This window comes from Gorilla gorilla, chromosome 1, assembly GCF_029281585.2.
Source record: "Gorilla gorilla gorilla isolate KB3781 chromosome 1, NHGRI_mGorGor1-v2.1_pri, whole genome shotgun sequence".
In the NCBI taxonomy this organism is placed as follows: domain Eukaryota; kingdom Metazoa; phylum Chordata; class Mammalia; order Primates; family Hominidae; genus Gorilla; species Gorilla gorilla.
Window position 1 is genome coordinate 127,005,630 of NC_073224.2, and position 24,717 is coordinate 127,030,346.

The following is a 24,717-nucleotide window of genomic DNA, read 5'->3' on the forward strand; positions in this document are numbered from 1 at the left end:
GCCTCCCCATCCCCAGGGCACCCCCTGCCACCTTCTAGTGTGCACATAGGTGCACATGAACTGAAAGTGCTGAGGAAACCAGTGTGATGGAGCTTCAAGCATTTTTGGATAGAGGCAAATTTAAGACATAGAGGAACCTCATCCCAATTCCACTGTAGATCATTGACGCTTCAGACAAGGACAACTCATAAGCCCCTGGCACAGTGCCTGGCACTTCACAGGAGTGCTCAGTATGAATTCACTTCAATAAATGAGCTTTTTTGGCTAAAATTGACCAGGAAACCTCTTTCTCTAGAATAGATGGTATCTCTGAGACATCCGTTTCTTGAGGACAGAATTCTAATACTTCTTTGCATCTCCCAGAGCATTTAGCACAGAGCCTGGCGCATACTAGGCACTTTTCTAAATGTGTTTGGTTGGCTAAGTGAGTCAATGATGGGGCTCTGGAGCAGGATCCCAATCAGTCCATCCAGATGTGGAGCCATCCTACCCGGAGAGAGAACGATGCCGAAGGTCCCTGGGAGCCAGGCTTGATGCTGGAGGAAGCACCAGGGAACTGGTTGCATCATCATTAAGGGGCTTGTGATGATCTGCCATTTCTGGGCAGGAGCCAAAGCTCCAGCCCCTCCTTCTCCCTTAAGCCTATACGTTTCCCTTTGCTCCTCTTCCCCCGTCTTCTTGCCTTCTCTGCCTTAGGGAGAGGCTGGGCAGAAGACAGAGAACAAAATCTGTCCCTTTGCCTACCCCTATGTTGTCTGAAAATAGTAACTAACTCAAAAGTCACTTTTCTTTGGCCTCCGAATAGGTCCCATGAGTGTTTGGGAGCAGATTGAACTTGGCTGGTTTTATCTTGCTTGGGCTGAAGTTAAAATCCAGTCACAATTCCAGGCCGCCCACTGGCTGAAGTCAGGGTAGGCAGCCTGGAAGCAGAGGTGTCAGATGGGGTGGGGATGCATTGTGGGAATTAAAATTGATCCGAAGAGGGCCTCGGAGGTGAATTAGCCACTCACTAGGCGGGGCCAGAACAGCCACCTTGCAGTGCTGAGTGCTTCATAGGCACTCAGCAAATGCACACCACTGAGTCGCACTGGGCCTCCCATCACAGGGTTTGTCTTGTATCAATTCCAGACAGTATTTGGAATTATAGAATGTAGAATTCTAAACCGAAAAGGATCATTTTGCAGATGTGGAAACTGAGGCAGACAGGTGAAGGGACTTGCCCAAATGCACAGACTAAGTTGGGAGAAGGGGAATAGGCAACTGGTTCACTCCAAAGTTTCAGCAGAGTGGATTTAGCCCGTGAGCTATTATATAAATGTGACCTGAGGAGGAAATGGACATTTGGGGGCTAGTTTCCCTGCGAGTTGAGTAGTGGATTTCCTAAGCCTGTGTGTTTCTGATCTTTGCTGCCTCTCCGGTACCTACACTCTGACCAGAGAAGGCAAACAGCAGACAAGCTCATTGGCCCTGTTTCTCTGCTGCCTCCATGACCATCCATCAGCCACAATTTCATGTTGAATGGGGCTGTGAGGAACTTCAAAGCTGAGATTATTACATTTTGTACATTACACTTCTGCCAGAGAGCTAAAAATACCATCCTGGTGGTTGCTAAGTGCAGGTCTAATGGTTTTCCTTAGCAGAAAGAATGGAATTCTAGTTTCTCTGAATCTGGAGGCCCCGAGTCCAGGGAAATGAAGACAAAATTATTGGAGCTGGTTGTAGAGTGTCCCAGGGGGAGGAGAAGCTAAGAGAGGCAACACAAGAATTAATTCTCCCCTGTGCCAGGGAAAATCTCCAGGGACTGATGTCCTCAGAGGTGCTGATCCCGGGAAGGAACACAGAGGAGCTGTGGCTTTCCTAGAGAATTATCCCTGATCCTCAGGGTCCCCTTGGGGACCCAGCTTTCTGAACTTTCATTCTTGGAAGCCTCACTCTTTGGTTTGTATAGAAATGGCCAGTCCCCAAAGCAGCACCTACAACCTAGTTATTTTAAGGGAAAAATATTGATTTAGGGAAATTAAGGAGGGTCTTGGGGACAGCTCACTGCCTTCATCAAGACCTGATAGATCTAGGCTGTCTCCTAGTCGGTAAGTCCCAGAATTACCAAGTATATAGTCATCTCAACACTGCCTGCTTCCTCTCACCTGACACAGCCCTCTAACTACAAACAAAAACATTTGATTTATTATTTAACCAATACATCAAAAAAAGTCCTAGATCCAACTAGGAGGCTTGATCTCCCCTGAGAGATCCTCTTGGAGGATTCATGCATTCCAGTCACTGCCATCTCCTAGAACAGCTTCAACCCTCCTCCTTTGAAAAAGTGTCCAGCCCCAGGTCCCTGGAGCCAACATGGCCCCTCTGGAACCAAAGTGTCTCCTCGGGACTTTTGATTCATTAGCTGGAGACTGTTGCCATGGTTTCATCCTCCTGACTACCTAGGGCATTGAATTCATGTGAGTTTGCCTTCCCTATTGCAGGCTGATCAGTGGCCCTGGAGGTAGGTGAGGAGTTAGTTGGGTTGCAGGGAAGCTAGCCTGGAGCGAGGTGTTTGAAGCAGTTTTTTAGCAGCTCCACAAAGGAAAGGCCCGGGGGTCTAGTGAGACGTTGTTTGTACCCATGTGGCAGTCAGTGGGTGCCAGGCTGAGAGCTGTGTACTCAGCAGAAGAAAAGGCATGTGTGTCATTGTTGGGGGGTAGGGGGTTGGTTTTATCTTGCTTATTTTGTTCAGGGAAGCGTTGACGAGTTCGCCTCCTTGCTCAGGCAATGATCACAAATGCAGAGTTCATCTTAGACGACTTCCTCGGGAAGAAAAAATAGTAGGAAAATAAATCTTTATGAGTAAGAAGTATAAGATTGCACTTGACTCACTACACTTGGCTCCACAGTTCTTTCTCCTGTCACCAAAAATCAACCCTGCTCTCCCGAGATGGAGATCTGCCCTGTTGGTAGACCACAGGCACTTTAAAGAGCAGGCAAAACGCTCCAAAGGCAATTCCAAACAACAAAGAAAAGAACTTCTGGAAGTTCTCAAGCAAGGCAGCAACTCAGTCCCAAGGTGTCTATTTTGAAAGAACAACATATTTGAATGTGTATGTTCTCAGATGTTTGTTAAAACAGCCCCATGGGTTGCAACTCGTCAGCGGTCCATGCAAGAAGGGGAGCAGTGGGGTGATTCGTTTAAAACAGTGGAAAATCACAAAGCTCAGTGTTGTTTGACTTCCAATGTGTAGTGGGATACATAGATATTGTGTATTTCTGACAGCATGTTTGCCTTACCAATTATGTTTTGCTTCAACCAGTATGGAAATGAGCTGCCCGTCTGTGAGTGCACAGCAATTAATGGCTGGGTCAGGCTGCTTGGAAGCTTTCTGAGTATGTGGAGCAATGGGTAAAACCTCACAGGATTTAACATTTCTACAGATGACTCGCCCAGTGTGTAATCCACCTAGGTATAATCGAGTGTTGGCTGCAATCAGATTCATTAGTAGCCCAAGAATTAAACCTACCCCCATCCCCAACCCCGTCCAATCATTCTCCGTTCTCCCCTGCTTGTGCCAGATATTTTATGAATCTTGAGTACCACAGGCTGCCAAGCAGGCAGCTCTGCATCAGTGGCAAGGGGGCTAATCTATATTTGCATATTAACCATACTTCCCAGTGAATTTCAATAACTTGGAAATGGGCATTTAGCAGCTGGGAGGGAGAAGGCATGTTAAGTGCTCACAACAAGTCTATAATAAGCATCTGCTTGAGAGAGAGATCCTCTCTAGCCAAATGCCCAATGCCTGATCGGGGCCCTGGGCTAGGTCTGCAGCTGCACATAACAGACACTTAGCCTGTCTTCCCAGGTGGAGCGAGCAGCATTTCTGGCCCAAAATGTCACTCTCTTATTCATAAAGTAGAGTTCCTAAGCTAGACTTCTGCCCACAATCCTTCTCACCCCAAGTAGGGCTACTGGTGTAAGACTCTCTCCTTCAGAAGATTTCACCCAGTAATTCCCACCACCTATCATGCCACAGGTGCCTCCATACCACATGCCACACCATTACATGCCTTGTTAATATGCTGCTAGGCAAGCAGTCCTAAGGAGGGCTGGTGCCACCTTTGTCCTGGCTAGATTTCTGTCTCCTGAGGGCAGGGTCTGTTCTTGTCTGAGTGCTTCATCCTTTGTACCACCACCCTCCACACACAATGCACACAGCTCCTGGAAGAGGGCAGAGACATTTCGAGGCAGGACAGGCAGGGATACTGCACAAGGGAACAATGTCGGGTAGGTGGCCCAGGCCAGGACTGGATCAGCATTCTCACCTGAAGCTTCTTCGGACACTGGGACCAAAAGAGGCATTAGCCAGATGCCACTGGGGAAACTGATCTTCAGACTCTGGGAAGCCCAGACATAGCTTCAAGTCAAAAGATCAGAGGCAAAAATAAAATCCAGGTTGCAAAACCAAGAGCTGAAGTTGAGAAGAGACAGCATCAGAGTGAGAGCAATGCCTAACATTGTACCTGGCCCAGAGTGGGTGTCCATCCTGGATTTGTTGAATGAATGAGGAATGCTCCCTAAAGCCACGGAGACATCTGCCTTTGTAAAACTGATGAGTGTTCTCACTGGGTACATGGGAGTGGACAGGCCAACTTAAAGGGCCTGAAGTGGAAATGATCATAATTTTCTCTCTCACGGCCTCTTTTTCAGGAATCCCAGCTCCAACCTCTATAAATGTGTTGTTCATTTATTGTCTGGCACTAAGATTCCTTGTTTCCCATTTTCTCTGTCACTTTCTTTAGCCCACCCTAAAATTTTGCTCTCCTTCCATAAAAAAACACTCTTTCTCCCCAAAAAAGAAGCAGCAGTATCCCTTCAGCCTCCTCATGTATCTGATCCTAATGCTTCTGTCCATGACTTTATGAGAGCCTTCTATACCAGCATTTCCCAAAATGTGCCTTGTAGAACATTGTTCCATAGAATGTTAATGATAAAAAGGTTCACAGGTCAAATAAATTTAGAAAACATTGGATTTAACAAAATTAAACAAGGTTCTTCAGTGTAGGGCTTCTCTGTCTCTAAAGATACTAATAATGTGCATTCCTAGAAGGGAAATGCCAAATTTACTTAACCTCAGAGCCCTTTTCTGTGGTGCTTCTGCTTCTTGCAGGACTAAGGGTCTGCCGAGCACACTTTGGAAATCTACAGTCTTGTCTTTTCTTTGGTGCCCCATCCTCTGTCCTTTTACCTGTAAAGTGGGGATAATAATAGTGCCCACCTTAAAGGGTTATTGTGAAGATCAAATGAATTAGTACATGTGAAGTGTTTACAATGTGTCTTGCACTTAGTAAGCATCACATATAAGGTTTTATTTTTAGTATCTTTGTTATTATTATTTCTGGCTCTTTTTAATCTACCTTTGGCCTTCGCTGCTCCACGGAACTTGCTCTTGACAGTACTGACCATTTCTCAGGCCCCAAATCCAGTGGCCTTTCCTGCTCCTGATCTCCTTGGCCCCTGCAGCATTTGATGCTCAGTTCTCCCCACTTCCTAACACTTTACCCTCTTTCCTTGGACCTCTCTTCACCTGCTCTCTCCTGCTGTCTTCATGCCATTCTGGTCATTACTCCTTTTGTTCCTCCTTTCCTCCACCTTATAAATTTAGGTTTTATCCAAGGATCATCCTTGACTCTTTTTTCTCTTTCTCAACGCTCTCCTTTGGAAACCATATCCAATTTCAAAGCTTCATCTGCCAACCTTGATGAAGGCAGGTGGTACCCAAATTAACTTCCTATCCCTAACTTCTCTCCTTAACTCCATATTGTCCCACTTTTCTATCTTTGTGTCTCCACCTTCATTCCTTACAATCCATTAAACTCAATGTGTCCAGTGAGTTTATAGCTTTACCCCTTTAACTTTGTTCTTCCTTTCATGCTCCCTATTTCTCTTAGTGACACCGTTGTCCTTCCTGTCACACAAGCTGACTCCTCCTTGCCTCTCGCTAGGTCCTACCAATTGTGTTACCATCTGGCTCTGAACTCCATTTCCTTGTCTGTGTTTTCTCTGCCTCATCCATGATTCACTCCTTCATCATTCCTTCATTGCCTTGATAATCATAATGGCTTCTTAACCTGACGTTCCTACCACAGTTCATTTCCCACTGTGCTTCTAGAATACTCTAAAAAAAATCATTATTTCATATCCTGCTTGAAAACATTCAGTTACTCTCTACTTACAGAACCAAGTTGCAACTCAAGGCCATTCACAGTATAGTCTCAGCTATCTTTCTCATCTCATCTCCTATTCCTTCTCTTCACAAACCCTTCACCACAACCCTCTGATATCTCAATGTGCTCCACATATGCCCCCATTCCTCCACATTTCAATTGCTGCTTTCTCCATGCAGTCACAGAGTTGATCCAGCTAGAGCCCGCCCTTTCCTCTTCAGATCTCCCACTGCACATGCAGATAAGTATGTCTCTTTGTGACATCCCCCTGTGTGTGGATGTTATATTCCCGTTATATCCCCACTGTTATATCCCTACTAGGGGGATGTTATATTCCTTCGGGACAGGATCTATGTCTGACTCTGTCTATCTTCCATCCCATATATGCTTTGCACAGGATAGTACCTCAATAGATGTTTGTTAGATTGAATGGATGGATAGGTGATTGGATGGAGGTATCTCTTTCTTCTTGTGTCTTTTTTTCTTTCACTGAGTGCAATCCCATGTACCATTTTCAACAAGAGACCCTGTAGCATCATATTTATTGGCTTATATGGCTGCTACTCCAGATCTTGGACTTGATGCTCCCTCTGCACAGATCAAAGCTCTCTTAACAAGGCACCCTAGCTGATAGCTCTCCAAGCAGTGCCCTCCTTGGATCCCTGATGCTCTTATCTTCAAAATGGCACTGGCATCAGCTGACCCTCTAATTGAAGCCATAAGCCTTTGTTATTCCCAGTAATTTCCTTCAGTGTCAAAGTGATCATCTGTCCTCTTAGTTCAAGCTAAGTCTCCCTCTGTGACACAGTGACTCTGGTGTCCAGCATCAGAATGAGAAGTCCCCACCTCCCTTCCTTCTGCGCTGCAATTGCCCCCTAATGCCTGCTATTAGCAAAGCCTGATAGAAAGCCAGTTATCAAGGCAATCCACAGAGCTCCAGCTCAGAAGAGAGAATTTAGTTGGAGCTGTGGCAGTAGGCAAGTAACCGGCACCATCATTTGCTGGGTCTGTAAGCTTGGGCAAGTTGCTTATCTTCTCTGTGCTTCAGTTTTTTCATCTTTAAAATAGGAGTAACAATTATGCTTACTTCATAGGGCCATTGTGAGGCTTAAATGAGCTAACGCATGGAAAATACTTAGAACAGGGCTTGATACAAGCAAGTGCTTGATAAATTTTACCTATTGTTAGTCTGCCAGTGTGTGTCTCAGTTAATCTCTTTGCTTCCCATTCCACTCCCTCAAAAAACACACATACTACAGTTGTCCTTGATATTTATTTGATACAAACACTTTATTTCAGCGTGTGACATGTGTGTCTGTACGTGTGTGTGTGTGTGTGTGTGTTCATTCTTTTGGAAAACAGCTTCACACACACAGAGTACAGACTTGACCAGGTATGAATCCCAAACCTGGATCCACCACTTACTGGCTGCATGTCAATCTTCACAGTAAAGACCTGTGGTCTGCTGGGAAATTGTAAAAGTTTATTTGTGAGCAGTTAATTTAGTGTCTTTACAAATCCCTTCCTCATCTGTGAAAGCAGGCTAATAATACTCCTTGCAGTGTTATTAAATGAGGTGATACACATGGAACTGACTAGCACATGGTCTGGCAATGAGAGAACATAGTGCATGTTCTCTGTGTTGGTCTCAATTCTCTCTTCCTTCCCAACTGAGCACATTGGGCAATGGGTGGCTTGGAGCTTTGAATACCCTGTGACTGTCCCTATTTATTGTCCAGTTAGGCCAATCCCTGGAAGAATATGTGGGCCAGTATATGCAATGTGGCCATAACCCCAACTCATTCAAGATCCCAGAGTGGCACTGGGGATGGAAGAAAGTGAAGTGATGCTGTGACAGAAAGAGCTCAGGCTGGTGGACAAATTTGGATGAAGGTGAGGAGGAAGCTCATATCTAGGATTCCTGGGGGGTCCTAGAGATGGCAGGAGGAGCCTCTAGGAGCTCTGTTTCTGTCTGATAATTCTAACAGCTTGTATAGCCCTGTCTCATGAGCTCATTTTTTAAAAAGTCTGAAATCGATAAAGCAGACTTTTTGAGAGGAAACATTATAATAAGGAGAAGGAAAGGGAGAAAGAAGCATTCTGATTTTAGCCAAGTACTGCTGGTACTTGACTTCCTGCAGTGAGAGGGCCCGTGGGCAGGATGGGCAGCGTGTGGAAGGAAGTATGGTGTGGAGCTTAAGGGGACAGGCCTTGGAGTCAAGGAATCCCAGGCTCAAATCCTGACTCATCACTTACTATTTGTATGACTCTGGGATGAAACCAGTTACGTTAGCCTAGGCAACATAGTGAGACCCCATCTCTACCAAAAATAAAAAGTTAACTGGATGTGGTGGCACATGCCTGTAATCCCGGCTACTCGGGAGACAGAGAAGGCTAAGATGGGAGGATCACGTGAGCCCAGGAATTCAAGGTTGCAGTGAGCCATAATTGTGCCACTGCACTCCAGCCTGGGTGACAAAGCAAGGCCCTGTCTCAAAAAAAAGAAACAGTTAAATTTCCAGGCCTCGGTCTCTTCAATTATAAAATAGAAATGATAATTCAAAGTGTTATTGTGGAGTTTAGATAAAATATATGCATGAAGCAGTATAACAAAATGTTGGTGTATAGTAAATGCTTAATAAATGGTAGCTGTTATTATAGTCAGCTGCTTACAAAAATATGGTAGTCCCCCTCATGCCCATGGGGGATACATTCCAAGACCCCCAGAGGCCACCTGAGACCACGGGTAGTACTGAGCCCTACATATACTATGATTTTCCTATGCATACATACCTATGATAAATTTTAATTTATAAACTAGGCACTGTACTCTTGTGTTTTGGGTGTTTTAGGGCCTTTATTAAGTAAAATAAGAGTTACCTAAACATGAGCACTGGGAAATGCAGCAGTTATCTGATAACCAGATGGCTGCTAAATGACTAACTGGCAGGTAGCGTGGACAGCGGATGTGCTGGAGGAAGGTTCTCATCCCGGGCAGGTTGGAGCCAGACAGCATGAGCAGGACAGCATGAGGTTTCATCACACCACTCAGAGCAGCCCACGACTTAAAACTTATGAATTGTCTATTTCTGGATTTTTTTCATTTAATATTTTCAGACCATGGTTGACCACAAATAACTGAAACTGCAGATAAGCGGGGACTACTGTAATAGCAACCGCTTATTATGTTTAGTTTGCCAGGCACTCTGCTAAGTGCTTTATGGGCCTCTTTCGTTGAAATCTTCTAACAGCCTAATGAGGTAGATGTTAGGATTATTCCCATCTGACCAATGAGGCTCTGTGGCTTAGAGCGACTTCCTCCATGTCACCTAGTTTGTGTATGTAAGACCAGAATTGGAAACCAGGTCTGTCTGCCCCCATAGCCTGTGCTCTTACCTATGAAGACACTATGTCTTATACATTGCTAGGATTTTCACTGTGCTCAGAAGGGTTTCTTCCAAGTTCCTTCCAAATAATCAAAAATTCTACTCTTCACCTCTATCAAGGTGCCTGCCATGCTTTCCTGGGAAAATCTGTAGAGTTTTTAAAGCTTCTCCCTCTTAGATGTGCATACTACCCTAGGAGAGAGGGAAGAAGACTCATAAATCAACACTTTAGCAAGAACTGCTCCCCATTGTGACCAAAAGAGCTCCTGTTGAGAGCACAGACTCCAGCCTTCCAACACCCCACTGCATGGAAATACAAGTGTTCCCACAGGGAAAGGGATGCTCTAAAAGGATCCTAAGGCAGGTTTCCCTTCCAAAGTCAGCCTCACCTTGGTTATAACCCAGGATTGGGGTGCTCTGCATATTCAGAAAATATCTAAAACATGTTGATTATAGAAATCAATCCAAGAGAGATTCCTGTTTTCAGTAAATCCTGATGCAAGCCCTTCAGTTTCTAAAAGGGCTATGTTTAGTTCTATTTGCATCAACAAACACACACTGAGCACCTACCTGATGCCAGGCATCAGGCATGCCAAGGTACCTAATAGGCCTCAATTCACTGGGTTTTCTACCCTAGGATGTGCCTAGAAAACGACGGGCAAGAGCTTATATGGTGCGACCATCAATTAAGGGCTTACTGTGGGTTGGGCATTGTTCTAAGCACATTTTACTGGTATCAACTCATTAGCGACTATTGCTATCTCCTTTCTACAGATGAAGGAACAGAGGCCCAGAGAAGTTAGGTAACTTATCCAAGATCACACAGGTGACTAAGTGGCAGAGCTAGGACTTAAAAGCAATAAAAAATATTTTTATTAGCCTACATAGGATTTTTTCATGATGTGCATTTAAAAGATCACAGTGCCCTTCAAATGGCTTCCTTGGGAAGCTGCATGTTTAATCCAATGGTGCTGGCACTGCTGATTAGTTGTAGAATATCCCTCTAGAAATTGCCATTAGACCTGATTTAGAAATCAAAGAGGAAAGTCAGCTTTAATACATTAGAGTCATACTTTGTTTTGTTTTGTTTTTCTCAGAGTTGGGGGTCTCACTATGTTGCCCAAGTTGGTCTCAAACTCCTGACCTCGAGCGATCCTACTGCCTCAGCCTCCTGAGTAACCAGGACTACAGGTCACACCTTGTTTGTGACCGAAAATAACACTACTCAGCTTCTCAGCCGTGTGTGTGTGTGTGTGTGTGTGTGTGTGTGTGTGTGTGTGTGTGTGTGTGTGTGTTTAAAGAAACAAACAGGTCAGGCACAGTGGCTCATGCCTATAATCCCAGCAATTTGGGAGGCCAAGGCAGGTAGATTGCTTGGGCTCAGGGATTCAAGACCAGCATGGGCAACATGGCAAAACTCTGTCTCTACAAAAAATACAAAAATTGACTGGGCATGGTGGCACACTCCTATGGTCCCAGCTACTCAGAAGGCTGAGGTGGGAGGTTGGTTTGAGCCTGGGAGGTCGAGGTTGGAGTGAACCTAGATCGCCCCACTGCGCTCCATCCAGCCTGCACAACAGAGCCAGACCTTGTCAAAAAAAAAAAAAAAGAAAGAAAGGAAGAAGAAAGAAAGAAAGAAGAAAAGAAAGGAAAAAAGAAAGAAAGAAAGAAAATTAATGAAACAAACCTAGAAAAATAAAATGGTATTCATTCAATTTTGCTACAAACCTAAAACTGCTCTTAAAAAATAATCTACTAAAAAAATTAAAACTAAAAAATAAAATAGTGAAAAATATTTTATTTAAAAATTAATCTGCACCCCCAAAAAGAAAAATTTTTTCAATTGAAAACATAAATGTGTTTGGCCAGGCATGGTGGCTCACACCTGTAATCCCAGCACTTTGGGAAGCCAAGGTGGGCAGATCACTTGAGCCCAGGAGTTTAAGACCAGCCTAGGCAACATGGTGAAACCCCATCTCTACAAAAAAATACAAAAATTAGCTGGGCATGATGGTGCATACCTGTAGTCTCAGATACTCAGAAGGCTGAGGCAGGTGGATCAGTTGAATCCAGGAGGTAGAGGCTGCAGGGAGCCATGATCACACCACTGCACTCCAGCCTGGACAACAGAGTAAGACCTTGTCACAAAAATTAATAAATAAAACATAAATGTCTTTAAGGAAACCCCAAAAAAGGATTCCAAAGCTGTTTTGAACAATAGCAATATAACTGGAATGGGTTGGAGTTGCTAGAATCTCTACTATGAAGGATCCTCTTTCAGAGACATTATTTCTATGTCTTTTGAAGATAATAATTTATAGAAACACAAAAAACTTCCCAGGACCCTGACCCCTGTTAGCACATACGGGTCATATTCTGGTGGGACATGTCCCTGACAAGATCCACTGTGATGAGTGCTGGCTCACTCCCTGTGTAGCCCTGACCTCTTTGGGAATCATTTAAATGTAACCAGCAACCAGCTCTCTCCCCTTATCCCTGCCTTTCTGTGAAGGTCCTCAAAAAGTAAAATACTGTATCAGTATCTACCCCCTACTGTAGTTTGGCTTCAATAACCGAAGGCAAGACCTGTGGCCATTCTGTGAATTCTTGTGTTAGGAAGTTATTGTGCGATTAAATAAGACTATGTGTGAAAGCAAGTAGCAGTATACCTGGCATACAGTGGCTACTCAATAGCTATTAATAATAAGGAACTAGGTGAATATAACACCTTAAAGTCACAGCATGGTTCACCCACCTCTACCTGATAGTGGGGCCTTAGCATTCAGCACCATGGCCAAGGACACTTTCAGACCAAGATGAAGATTGGGTTGTCGAATGTCTGGCTGTTCCTAGAACATGCCTGCTGCCCACCCCCACCACCCTGTGTCTGTTTCCTGTTTCCTGTGTCTTGCTTGTGCCTCTCTCGTATGTGAGCATTCTCTCTGTTGCTCTCTGACCATATTTGTCTCCTTCTATGCCTTTCTCTCCCTTCCCTTCCCCCCAACCCTAACGTACACACACAAACATGCACACTACTCTCTTACTCTTTGGGAAATCTCTGTTCTTTCCTTCTGCTCTGCCCATCTATGAGGCCAAGGCTGGGGACTGAAGTGAGGCCATCTGAAGGGCGTAGTTTGGGAAGCTGCTTGACCTTGCTGAGTCAGGAGTTCCTCCTGAGATGCCTTCTGTGGTTCCAGGAACTGTCCTTAGTGGAGCAAAAGTGCAGCAGCAGCAAGGGATGATTGGGGTCTGGAAGAGATGAGGACAGCTAGGCAAATATTTTCAAGCTACATGAAAGAAAGCCTGCATGCAAGGACATCCTTTGTTTGCTCATCTGTGTTAATGGCACTATAGCCCTTAAGAAGCCAGATAACTAGAACTCAGCATAATTATCAAGAATTACATTTTACTGAAATACAAAAAAAAGAGAGAGTGAGAGAGAAATGAATGAATTTGCAAGTTGTTCACAGCAAAGTAAGTTCTTACTGAAGGGAAATTCTTACCTGAGGTTTCCCCTGGGACCCTCCCCTAGAGCTGAATGTTGAGGCTGCCCCACCAACAGCAATCTTGGGAGTACCCTCCACTGTTCCCACAAAGTTGGCTCTTGGGGCCTGATGAATGTGCTATTTCCCAGCTCTTATCAGTGAGTGCCATGTGGGACTGAGAGAAGAATATGTGTCCTTCTTTTCTTCTTCCCCATCCTGCCTTCCACACACCCACCCCTCCACCACATCTAGCCCCACACCAGCCACCCTCAACATGACCAAAATGGAAATTGTGATCATTATGTAAACCCCTGCTCCTCCTCCTCTGCTCCCCATATCAAAGCTGCCCCCATTTATCTCATCACCCAAGGCAAGCTCCAAGTCAGCCCAGATTCCATTCTTTCCTTCCCACCTCACTCCTCATTTCAATCATCATCAAGTCTAGCCTCCCCACTTCCTCAGTATCTCTTAGACCAGTCTCCCATTTTTTATTCCCACTGCTACTTTTTAGTTAACCCCCCTCTTCGTTTCTCCCCTGGATTACTCAGTTGTCTTTCAGCTGGTCTCCCTGCATCCTGCTGCATTCACCTTCTAGTCCAACCTCCGTTTTTAAATTTCTAAAACACAATTTAATTATGTTGCTATCCTGCTTAAAACCCTTTAAGTGCCTCCCCATTGTATGCAGGATCAAGTTCAAACTCTTCATCATGAGCCACCAGAGCCTCCCTAAGTCCCCTGTGACCTCTGCCTCTCCTACTTCATTGCCCTCTGATTGCCCTTGCAACTCTGCCAGAGCAAAACAGTGGCTGTTTTCAAACGCACAATGTTATTGAATGCCTCTGTGTGTTTGCATGTGATGTGACTTCTTGGAATACCTTTTCTCCCTTGTCCTCCCAGAAGACTCCCATTCATTCTTCAAGATTCAGATTAAGTGTCTCTTCCTTGCTGAGGGCTTCCTGCTTCTCATAACTTTCCTTTGCAACCCCACCTTAAAGATTGATTTAAATTTTCATCTCTATCATCGAGAACATAAGCTGTTTTTTTTTTTCACTGTTTCCTAGACAAATAGGTTAGTCAATGTCTGGCACATAGTTGGTGAAAAAGAAATATTTGATGAAAGAATGAACTTTTAATTAGGCAGTCTGGGTGACCTTGAACATGTCACACAACCTTTCTGAGACTTAATTTCTTTGTCTAAAGATGAGGATAGTAATGCCTGCCTTGCAGGTTTGTTGCATAGATTTAATGAAACAAAATATGTAAGGCACCTAGCCCTGCCCAGCCCATTGTAACAATTCAATAAATGTATTTTCCTTGTCTTTTCTCTTTCTTCTTCTTGTTGCTATTATTAGTCCACTTTCTATTCTAATCAAAATGGGCAGAGGCAAAAAGAGAAACCTCAAATGTCCAGTGCCAAGGTGCCTAGATGGGAACGGTCACGTATTGCCCATCTGGTAGGGACAAAGTGTCCTCACACCTCCACCTCTTACATCACCCAAGATCAACTAGCCCCTGGTCAGGATTTAGTGAAGGTTAACTAAGGTCTGGCAACAGATAGGTGTGCAGACTGATCACATGCCAGACACTGTTCCAAATGCTTTACCTATAATAGCTGATTCAGTTTCACAACAACCCTGTGAGAGTAAATTGTTATTGTCCCTACTCTACAGAGAAGGGAACTGAGGTAAGGGAGGTTAAGATCATCCAACTAGTAACCGGTAGAGTAAGGATTAAATCCAAACAATATTGCATCAGAGCCTATACTTTGAACTCCTACACGGTTCTTTCCTACACTGATTAAAGGGTGTTGTGAGAACTAATGGCCACAGATCCACAAGAGAGCAGATCCCTTGCTTTCTTAGACTTGACGATATAATTTACAGACTCACCATATTAGAATTAAGGGTATACTCCAGTGGCCCCATTGCATAGTTTACAGTTTTTCATTGCAAAACTTATTTTTTAGTGAAAGGGTTGGGGGCATTAGCATTCGGCCCATGGCCATTCACTTTGTTTTTGTAAAGTTCTATTGAAACATGGCTATGCCCATTTATTTTTGAATTGTCTGTGGTTGCCCTTGCAGTACAGTGGCAGAGCTAAGTAGTTGTGACAGAGGCCTATGGCCTGCAAGCCTGAAATATTTACTATTTGGTCCTTTTTGGAAAAAGTTTGCCAACCCCTTCAGCTAATACTGTACTTTCAGCCAATGCCCTCTTGTCAAAGCAGGCTAAGAAAATCTCAATGACCCCAGATATCTGTCTGGGCAGAGTCTCTAGGGGCTGCTCCCTCCCCAGCCAGCGCCCTGCACTATAAAAGCCCTGGTTCCTACAGGCCATAAGGAAATGCATCATCTCCTTTAGGGAGTCTGTTTAGCCCAGGGTAGGAGCAGGCAGCTGCAGTTTGTGAGGCAGTAGCTCTGTGGATGATGTGGGGTTGGATTCCTTCTACTTATTTGGGGGTCCCTCGCATAACTCAAACCACAGGAGCCCAAATAAAGTGGCCGAGCAGTGCACTCAAGACAAATTTCCTGACCCCACAGAGGCTGCTGGAGGCGGTCCGCTGATAGATGGCATGAGGAAGAATTTCTCAGTTGCCATCTAATCTGTGCCTGGGAAATAAATTGCTCTTGTCACTGGTGTCTGCCCTGGCCCTGCAGGCCCCTCTTCCCTGCAGAGCCCTCCCTGCACCTCCACCCCTGCTCTGCCAGGCTGGGAATGCTGCCTCAGGGAGTGGGGAAGGAGAGGAATAAGGAGATAGGAGAGGGTGACATGTTCTCTTCCACTGCCGGTGGGCCCCCTCCTGCCACCCGCTTCCCTCCGTAAACACAGGAACAAGGTCCTGCAGTGAGCCTGGGACAAGTCTTATGACCCCAGTTTTCTTATCTACAAAATGAAAAGCCTTTTAAAGTGATTTCAAAAACCTTGCCATTCTAAATTCCTGAGACTGGGCTGGGGGAGGGAAAGGAAAGGGATTTGCACAGTTGAAGTTTAGAAGGATCCCTAAATCTACACATAAAGTACCTCCATGTGCCTCAATCTCTCAGCCTGAAGTTAGAGCACACCTTGGTTGGAACCCAGGGTGTAAACTCAGGTTATTATGGGTCATCGAGGGACCCTTGCCTGGACAGGGCCTCTCCTGGGAAACTTTCCCTTTCTTTAAAGGAAGCCCCTACCCCATTGTTATCTACGCCATCTACCTCTTTCCCCCCGCCCCGCCCCCTTTCCTCCTTTCTGCCCTTTTGGTTTTCAAAAGGCAACCTCAACTAGTCACCACCCGAGAGCTGGTGAGTTGACCCCATGAAGCCCTTTGGAAATGGGAGATGGTGAGAGGGTCTCTGCCAGACAGCTCCTGTTTGAAAGGGGACTTCCCTTGGGACACACAGGAGGACTTCCTCGCTGGGAGCTAAATGTTTACTGAGGTGTCCTATCAATAATCCAGTAAGACAGGGACAGATGCTGACTAAGACTTGGGCTCAAAGCTTTTTCTCTCTGGATGAACCCACATTAGCTGACATCCAACATCTGGTCAACCCGGGAGGACTAAATGGAGGAGGCAGTGTTTTAGTAGCCACCTGAATGAGAGAGGAGAGCTTACTTGTCATGGGCAAGGACAGAACAGGGGTCACCTCGCTGCTGAGGCAGACATAATCGCAGGCTCATCCTGGGAACTAAACTGGAACTGTCACTATGATTTCACAGTTGCAGCTCAAGGATAGATAGGGCTGAGAGGGAGCTTGGAAGTGTGGGTCATGCATTAGCAGCATGGATAGAACTAAATCCCAAGTTGGAGGGGTGGGGGACTGAGAAGCTGTAACCATGCTCCAAATTCCTCTCCCTCTCCTGAACACCTCTTCCCCAAGGGCCTGGATGCACAATGTTGGTCTTCTATCCTAGACAGAGCTGTCAGCAACCCAGTTTTTGTTAGCCACCTAACAAGTATTAATCAAGCACCTAAGCTGTTAGAAGCAAGTCAAACAGATCTGAGGACAAATCCCAGCTTCTGCGTTTATTAGTCGTGTGGCCTTGGTTAAACTACTTATTCTCTCTGAGCCGTATTTCCTTATCTGCTAAATGAGATTAACAATAGCTACTTCTTAGGGGTTTTGTGTGGCTTAAATGAGATAACGTGTGCAACTTACCTTTTAGAGCACTGGCACTAAGTACATGCTCAGTAAACTAATTTATCTACCAAATATTTTGAAGTGCCTGCCGTAACTATTGTTGGTAGTATGTAAGACGGTGAAACTTGTGTCAACTTCAGCTGTAGCTATATCAGAATAGCACCAATGAAGTTATGTCCTCAGGATCGTTCCTGATTGTCTTTAGCGCCATTTCCTGCAGCATGCAGAAGATTCCTTCCCAAAAAGCGTTAAGGGTCAGGGAAAGGCTCTCTCACACCTCCCACCACCCTGGCATCATCAGTAGGGTGCAGGAGACAGGGTCTCCAAACCCTCATCTCATCAAATAGTACCTACCTCCTTGGGCTATTGTGAGGAATAAATGACTTTATGCATGTAAAGCACTTAGGACAGTGGTTGCCATATGATACAAGCTTGATCGATATTCATTTTTGTTGTTTTAATAGGGCTCAGCTTTCATGGAAACAAATGGCATGTGGAGGGAGGATCATCCATCTCTCCATTTCCACTGAGGAATGAAGTTGTAGCATGCAAGATGTAGGGTAGGCACAAGGAAGTACTTCCTGGCTGTATCCTATACATTCTGCTTACTGTGGCTTCTGTAAAGTACTGTCCAGACTCAAACAATGCCTGGAGTTGAAAGAAGGCAAACATGTCCAACCAAATTCCTGCCAGTAGTGACTCCTTTTGCCTTCTGGGCCCCAGTGTCCTTCAGGGTCTCTTCAGTGGTTCTAACTGGGTTCAGGGAGAGAGTAAAGTACCAAACTTGCAGGGCTTTGTGAAGTCATCCCATCCAACCTCTCCTTTCCCGCGATGCCAGTCCCAGCCCTTCCCTGGCTCACTGAGGTCTCTTCTCTTCTCAGAGGAGGTAATGCTGAGACCAAGATGGCCCAAAGAGCTTCTCTGTGCACTCAGAGGACCTTGGGAGAAGAAGAACTTCAGAAGGGTCAGCACTGCAACTCCCAGCCAGTGGCTTCCCAGCAGGAGCCTGACACATAGCATCAGCTCATCAGGGCCTTGTAGGTCATGCTAGGGAGTTTCAATCTTCTAAAAACAGTGGGAACTGAGAAACATTTTAAATAGGAGACAGACATGATCAAATTTGCTTTTTTGAAAGGTCACTCTGGCTGCTGTGTGGAGAAAAAAACTGGACATGAGTAGGAGGGAGAAATGGAGACCAGTGAGAGAGCTATTGTGCTGCTGGTCCCAGAAGGTCCCAAATGACAAGGTGACATTTGACCAAAGATCTGAATAAAGTTAGCCAAGCGTTTATGCCAGGCAGAGGGGAGAATAAGTGCAAAGGCCCTGAGGCAGGAGTGTCCTCATTTGATCCAGGACCAGCCTGGGGGCAGGGGAGCGTCTAGAGCAGAACTGGCCAAGGGAAAAGAGTAGGCATTGAGGTTAGAGAGGCAGTGGGGAGTCAGATCATGGAAGGCCTTGTAGGAGAGTGACCAACCACTCCATTTTGCCTAGGACTGAGGGTTGTCCTGGGATGGGGGACTTTCAGCGCTAAAACTGACCTGTGGATAACAGAACTGACCCATCCATCAGGCACAGGAGAGACTGTGCTTAGGGCCCACAACACTTTTAGGGGCCCATGACAATGTTTTAATTTTTTTTTAATCAGAAGAAAAAATCAACATGATAATAATGAATTTAGCCTGGATTATATTTGTCTTCATTCCCATGCTATTTAAAAGTCTAATTTTTAAAAAGTTTTTATGGAGAAATGGGACCATGAAAGCAAAGGATCCACAAAAATCATAACGCAGCCCCCAAAACCATGATGTCAAGTCACCCTATCTCATAGGCCTTTGGAGGGACTTTGGCTCAGGGTAGGTTGAACTTATTCACCTTTTACAGAGGAGAGAACTGGACACTTTGAAGCGTCAAAGTAAGGCAGTGCCTAAGAGATGCTGGTGGGTTTGCCCAGGGAAATGGCAAGGGAGAAGGGATTTGATGGAGTTAAGAAAAACTCTAATAGTGGGGTTGACAAGACTGGATGATTGTTTCCATGTGTGCCTTGGGTGGGCACGGGTGAGAAGGAGGCCTACGTGACTCTCAGTTCACTAACTTGGGCAGCCACATGTTTGAAGTTGCCTTTCGCTGAGATGTGGAACCGGCAGCCGACAACCTCCAGTAAGTCACGTCACTCTTCTGAGTATCAGCTTCCTGTCCTAATGGGGGCACTGCAGACCATCTCACAGCATTATTGCGAGAAGCAGAAAAATTTTTTAATAACCCAAGTAAATGTGCCTGGTACACAGTAGGTGTTCATAAACATGAGTTGAAGCTTTCTTAAGGTCTAGTATCATTCATTCATTCTAGATTGCAAAAAAAGTGAAATTCATATATTACTAAGGTTAAATGTACTATTAAGAAAAATTCTATTAGAAGATGGAGAGTCAAGGAGGGGGCTCTTTAGACAGGGGGATCAGAGGACGCCTCCCAGAGGCAGCGCCTGTGGACCAGTGAGTTCACCTGGCACTGGGGAGGACCTTCCACCGAGAAAAGGGGCAGGCCTAGGAGTACTCTGGGTACCCCTAACAGGAACAGAGAGGAGAAGAAAGCTGGAGTCCCCTGGAGGGCTGGGCCAAGTGGTTGTCAGAGGCATAGATTTGCTGAGGAGGCAACAATCACCACACTGTTCTTCCGACTGAGGGTTGCCAACACCCCCCATAAGCGACGGGTATTTACTTCTCCCGGCTGTACTGCATATGCTGGCAAAAGAAGCCTTCGGAGCTCAGCCAGGAGAGGAGGAGGACAACACTCACTCCATCAGCCCACAGGAACACTTCGTCCTGTCCCTGCTACCTGGGTCAGCAAAACCAGCCCCATGCCCTCTGCACAGAAGCAGAATGGTGCCGACATCTCTGTCCTCCTCGGCACGCGCTGTGACCCCACGCCCAGGGCTGCACCTTCTCTCAGGGACTGTGGAGCCCAGAGCATCTGTAACACCGCGATGATGATCCTAGAAACCATACAGGGCTGCTGTGAGGCTTACCCAAAGTAACGAATATGAAAAGTGCTTTGTAAACTGCAAGGCGTTTTACAGATGTTCACTTACTATTTGTAAATGAAATCAATGAGAAGGCGCATGATGAGTGTCCAGGAACTGGGTGGAGGCAGAGAAGGTTAGAGGAGGAGGAGTGGCCACAAAGCACCCACAGGGACTGTGACCGACACAGAAAGACAGTGTGTCAAAGGTACATGAATAAACATGAGACGTCCTCAACTCCTAACTGCTTTAATTGTGCTCCAGTTAACAAGGTAGACAGGCAGCTGCTGGTTTCTCTCAGGCAGAAGAGGCCCTCCCCCTCTTCCTGCCCTGCTTAGCTGCTTGCCCAGAGGACAGGGGACAGGATCTCACAAGGTAGGTCCCTCTCCCTGGGTCCCCCTCCCTCCTCCATGCAGTCTGGCCCCCAGCTCCTTTGCACACCTTGACACCTAGCAATGCAGTCACTTGGGGCTTGGAACCAGTGCTCATAAGTAAGCTCTGCCAGATGCTGGTACAGACCAGTGCTAGCCAGCAGTCACCTTTGGCAGGTGGGGCTGGCAGCTGGCTTCCTGGCGCCGACCCCAAGCCGGGCAGAGGCTCAGGATCCACCATGTGCAAGGGGGGTCTGGCCTGAGGGAGGCTGAGAGAGACAGCAGGCAGGAAGCCCGGGTTTGGAGGGGAGGCCGAGGCTACCAGGCGACCACCAGCTGCCATTCTAGATTCAGGTTGTGCTTGTTGCACATCTACTAAGTGCCCTGTGCACAGCACGCAGAGAGCTTCCACTCATGTTATCCTCTGTAATGATCACAGTCGCCCTGTGTGGAATTAGCAATGCTGCTATAGGGAGAAGAGTAGGGACCAAAGAGGGCAAGCTACTTGACCAGCACCACACGCAGTGCAAGGTCTCAAGGCTTCCGAGACCAAATTGTGTGTTCTGAAACTTCTGAAAACATCTCCCCACCCCACATCCGTGCCCTCACCAAACTTACTGTGGACAGTGAAAACACCCCTGCTATCCTACCTCTTCTCTCCCCTGCAAGGCAGGTGCAGAGTGCGGAGGCAGTCCCTTGGGTATTTGTCAGGGAGGGTCTCCGTCCAGGTCTGCTCGCCATCCTTCTCCATCCTGGCTTCTGGCTGGGTTTGGCCAGTGGGGGTCCTGGCAAGAGCCTGGAGGGAGAAAAGAGGGTGAGGTTGGGGTACTCCCTTGGCTGCCTCCCTGCAGGTCATCTGGGACTGGCTCTGCCCCATAGTTGAAGGCCATAGCTCCTCTCGAGGGGGCCATTTCTATGATTCTCTTCTAGGCTTTGGTCCCACTCCCTCCCCTCATCCAGTTAGCCTAGATGGTGACAGTGCCACTTTACTTTCCTTTGAGTGGAGCCATCCCTCGTGGTTTCTGTAGACCCTGCCCACATCTCTGTAGGCAGCCCCTTTATAAACCTTCTCCCATACCCTGATTTGAGTGTGCCACCTGCCTGGGGTGGAGGTGTGCAGCAGGGGGTAATGGAAAAGGTCTAAGGTGAGAGATATGGTCCTTCTAGACCCATATAGAGAACAGGATGCTGACTCTGACCTATGCCTCAAGGATATGTACCCCAAAGCTTCCCAAATTTCAGCAATTTGGCCAGAGGTCCAGCAGCCTCCTTGCTGTTGGAAGATCCCCTCCACAGCCTTCTCAGGCCAGGCTGGTATGTGGTCATTAGCATAAGACAAAGACTCAGCTCAAGGACCATCATGATGTAACCAAGGTGTGAAAAGTAATTACAAGCTGGTGATCAGAGTCACCCCGGGTTGCACTTGCTGGAACACGCCTCCCTGACCTTGGAAGATGAGGGGGATGAGTTAGCTTTCGGATAACGGACACTGGGAACTCATACTCAGGAGGGAGGCTGGCAGGCTTGTCCCCATGAGGGGAATATATGGGACTGGAGGCTGCCCAACTGGACATTCTGGGGCACTGCAGGATTGAGAAGCAGCCCAGGCCTTGGAGCTCCAGAACACAAAAGGGGAGCTCTGGTTGTGAGGTTTCAGTCTGGGTTTGACCTCAGCTTAACCTCTCCCATGGGCCTAAGGATCTCAGTTTCATGAAGTGGACCCCAGGGGGTGGTGAGAGCAGCTGGCCAGACCAGGACGGAGACAGGGCACAGTCAGGTGAGCCCTTAAGTGGCAGGACTGACGAAGCCACAGAGTGGCAGGTACCTTACTCTGTGACAGGATGCCAGGGATGTAGAAGGTCCCCAGGAAATGTGAGTGAGATTCTCCAGGTGCTTTGAAGTTCCCTAATGGCACTGACTAGACAGCGAGGCCTTGTTTCACCCCTTTTCAAAGAGTAGCCCGGCACCGGGAGGCCAGGAGGCTCCAGCTCAGCAGCTAACCAGCGGGGAAACACAGGCAGGGCTTTTGGTAACTCGAGGCCTTAGTCCCTTCGTCTCTCAAACAGAGGAGACATCCACCCTGAGACTGATGGATGAAGCAATTTGCAAATGTGGGAGATATTTTAGTAGCAGCAACTAAGAGCAGGATGTGTGTGTGTCACAAAGAAACACTTTGTACTGCTGCCCTTTCACAGCCACTCCTCAGAGAACCAGCCTCTGCCCAGTGGCAAGGGTCAGTGTCTCACCCGACGCCTGCCTTTCCTTGCCCCTCTGACCCCTCCACTGGACAACCGACTCACCTCCCACAGGTCTTGGTTTCTGCCTTTCTGCCTCTGAGCTCCCCAAAGTCCCTATCTAGGCTAAGCCCCTCTAGCCACAGCAGAGAAGAGATGGTTGTAGCCCAGGGGGTCTCCCTGATGCCTCCATCTTCTCAGAGTGCCTTGAAAATACATCCCCCAGCTTGGGTGCCAGATTTCACAAATTAAAACACAGGACAATGAAACTTTTTAGTTTAAGTATGTCCCAAATATTACATTATCTGAAGTTCATATTTATCTGGACATACTATATTTTATCTGGCATCCCTACCCCCTGGTCAAGAAGGTTTCCAACTAGAGTCAGCTGCCAGGTGCCTGCTTTGGTGAGAGGCCGTGCTCTGAGCAGTACAACATTCTCAGCTAGGACCCTCTGTGGGCCACAGGCCATTTTTTAGAGCAGGAACATCAGGGGCCCCATGTTCTGACAGTCCTTCTGTACTTTTTCAGGCTCAAAAAACCTTCAAACAATAATCCACTCAGCAGATATTTAGCAAACATCTACCTTATATGAACCACTCTCCTGAGCACTGGAGCTACACTGGTGAACAGAGAATAAACAGCCTCATCTCTCATAACTATCGTGTTTGGAGCAAGTACCAAATGCCAAGCACTGTATTATGCATTTTAGAAGCCATCTCTTGCAATCCTCACAAAAACTTAAAAAGATGGTGTTTTACAGATGATGAAACTGAGGTTAATCATTTATTCATTCAATAAACCGTTACTGAGCACCTACCAGGTGCTGGGCATTATCCTTAGTGCTGGGAAGACAGCAGTGAACAAAGCAGATGAACCTCACCGCCCGCATGGAGCTTACACTCTAGTAGGGAACAGGGGTGGGGACACAGGAATGAGGAAAGAAAGCATCATGGACCGTGTGTGAAAAGATAATGAGTATTATGAACAACACAAAGCAAAGAATGAGGCTATGGAGTGCCGGAGTGGACTTTGTGATTCAAATTAGGGTGATCAGGGGAGGTTGCCTGACAAGGTGACATTTGAGCAAAAATGTGAAGGAAGTGAGGGGAGGTTGGGAGAAGCAGAGGAGACTCCCCCCAGATTGTTCTGGTTCTAGAGCTGGGTTCCCAATCACTATGCATTGCAGCTCACCAGACCTCAATTGAAGGTCTGCTGCCTGCTTGCCACTTTCACATACAAGATTTCATTTAATCCTCACACCAGAACGACCCTGAAGGTTAGTTTTATTATCACACTTTCCCAGAGAGGGGAGATAAAAATGACTCAAAAAAGATGAAATGACTTGCCTCAAGTTCTGATGCTGGAAATTCCAGCCCAGTTGTTCCATTTCCAAGTCCACCAAGCACAATGGACTCACCCTGTCTGCACAGCCTTGCACAACCCACTGCATTTTCTAAGCCTCTATTTCTCCACCTGGGAAGTGGGGTTACTATCATTACCTATCTCATAGCATTGCTGTGAGGATCAGTGGGAAATTCATGTAAAGTGCCAGCCTCCCTGCATGCATGCTGTTACTATGACTCTAAGAATCACGCTCTACTTATCACATCACCGTGGAGGACCAGGGTTAAACAATGTGGTGCTCAGGACTTGGGGAGGGAAAGGATGCTGTGGGAGAGCAGGGGTCGGGGAAGTGGAGGAAGCACGGGCAGAGCGGAGCTGAAGAAAACCACCACTAGGCAAGCCCACCTGCCTGAGAGCGGATGAGTAAATGTTGCTTAAACCTAAGTGGTACGACTCAGTGATTGTAATTACACTGGATTGAGGTTATGACTTCAGCAATTTTATTTTTCTTTTGGAGGTGCTGGCTCATTTTTTATGCATGCACA

General features: G+C 46.5%; 1 protein-coding gene and 1 long non-coding RNA gene across 7 annotated transcripts in view; both read left to right on the top strand.

Annotated features, from left to right (window-relative positions):
- Window positions 1–24,717, top strand: part of KCND3 (potassium voltage-gated channel subfamily D member 3) — a 222,176-nt gene that overhangs the window by 112,248 nt on the left and 85,211 nt on the right. The gene's annotated exons all lie outside the window — the stretch shown is intronic.
- On the top strand, window positions 269–20,457 carry LOC129525297 (uncharacterized). The gene is made up of 2 exons (XR_008669487.2): window positions 269–8,106; window positions 17,669–20,457. It is a non-coding gene; the product is annotated as an uncharacterized lncRNA (long non-coding RNA).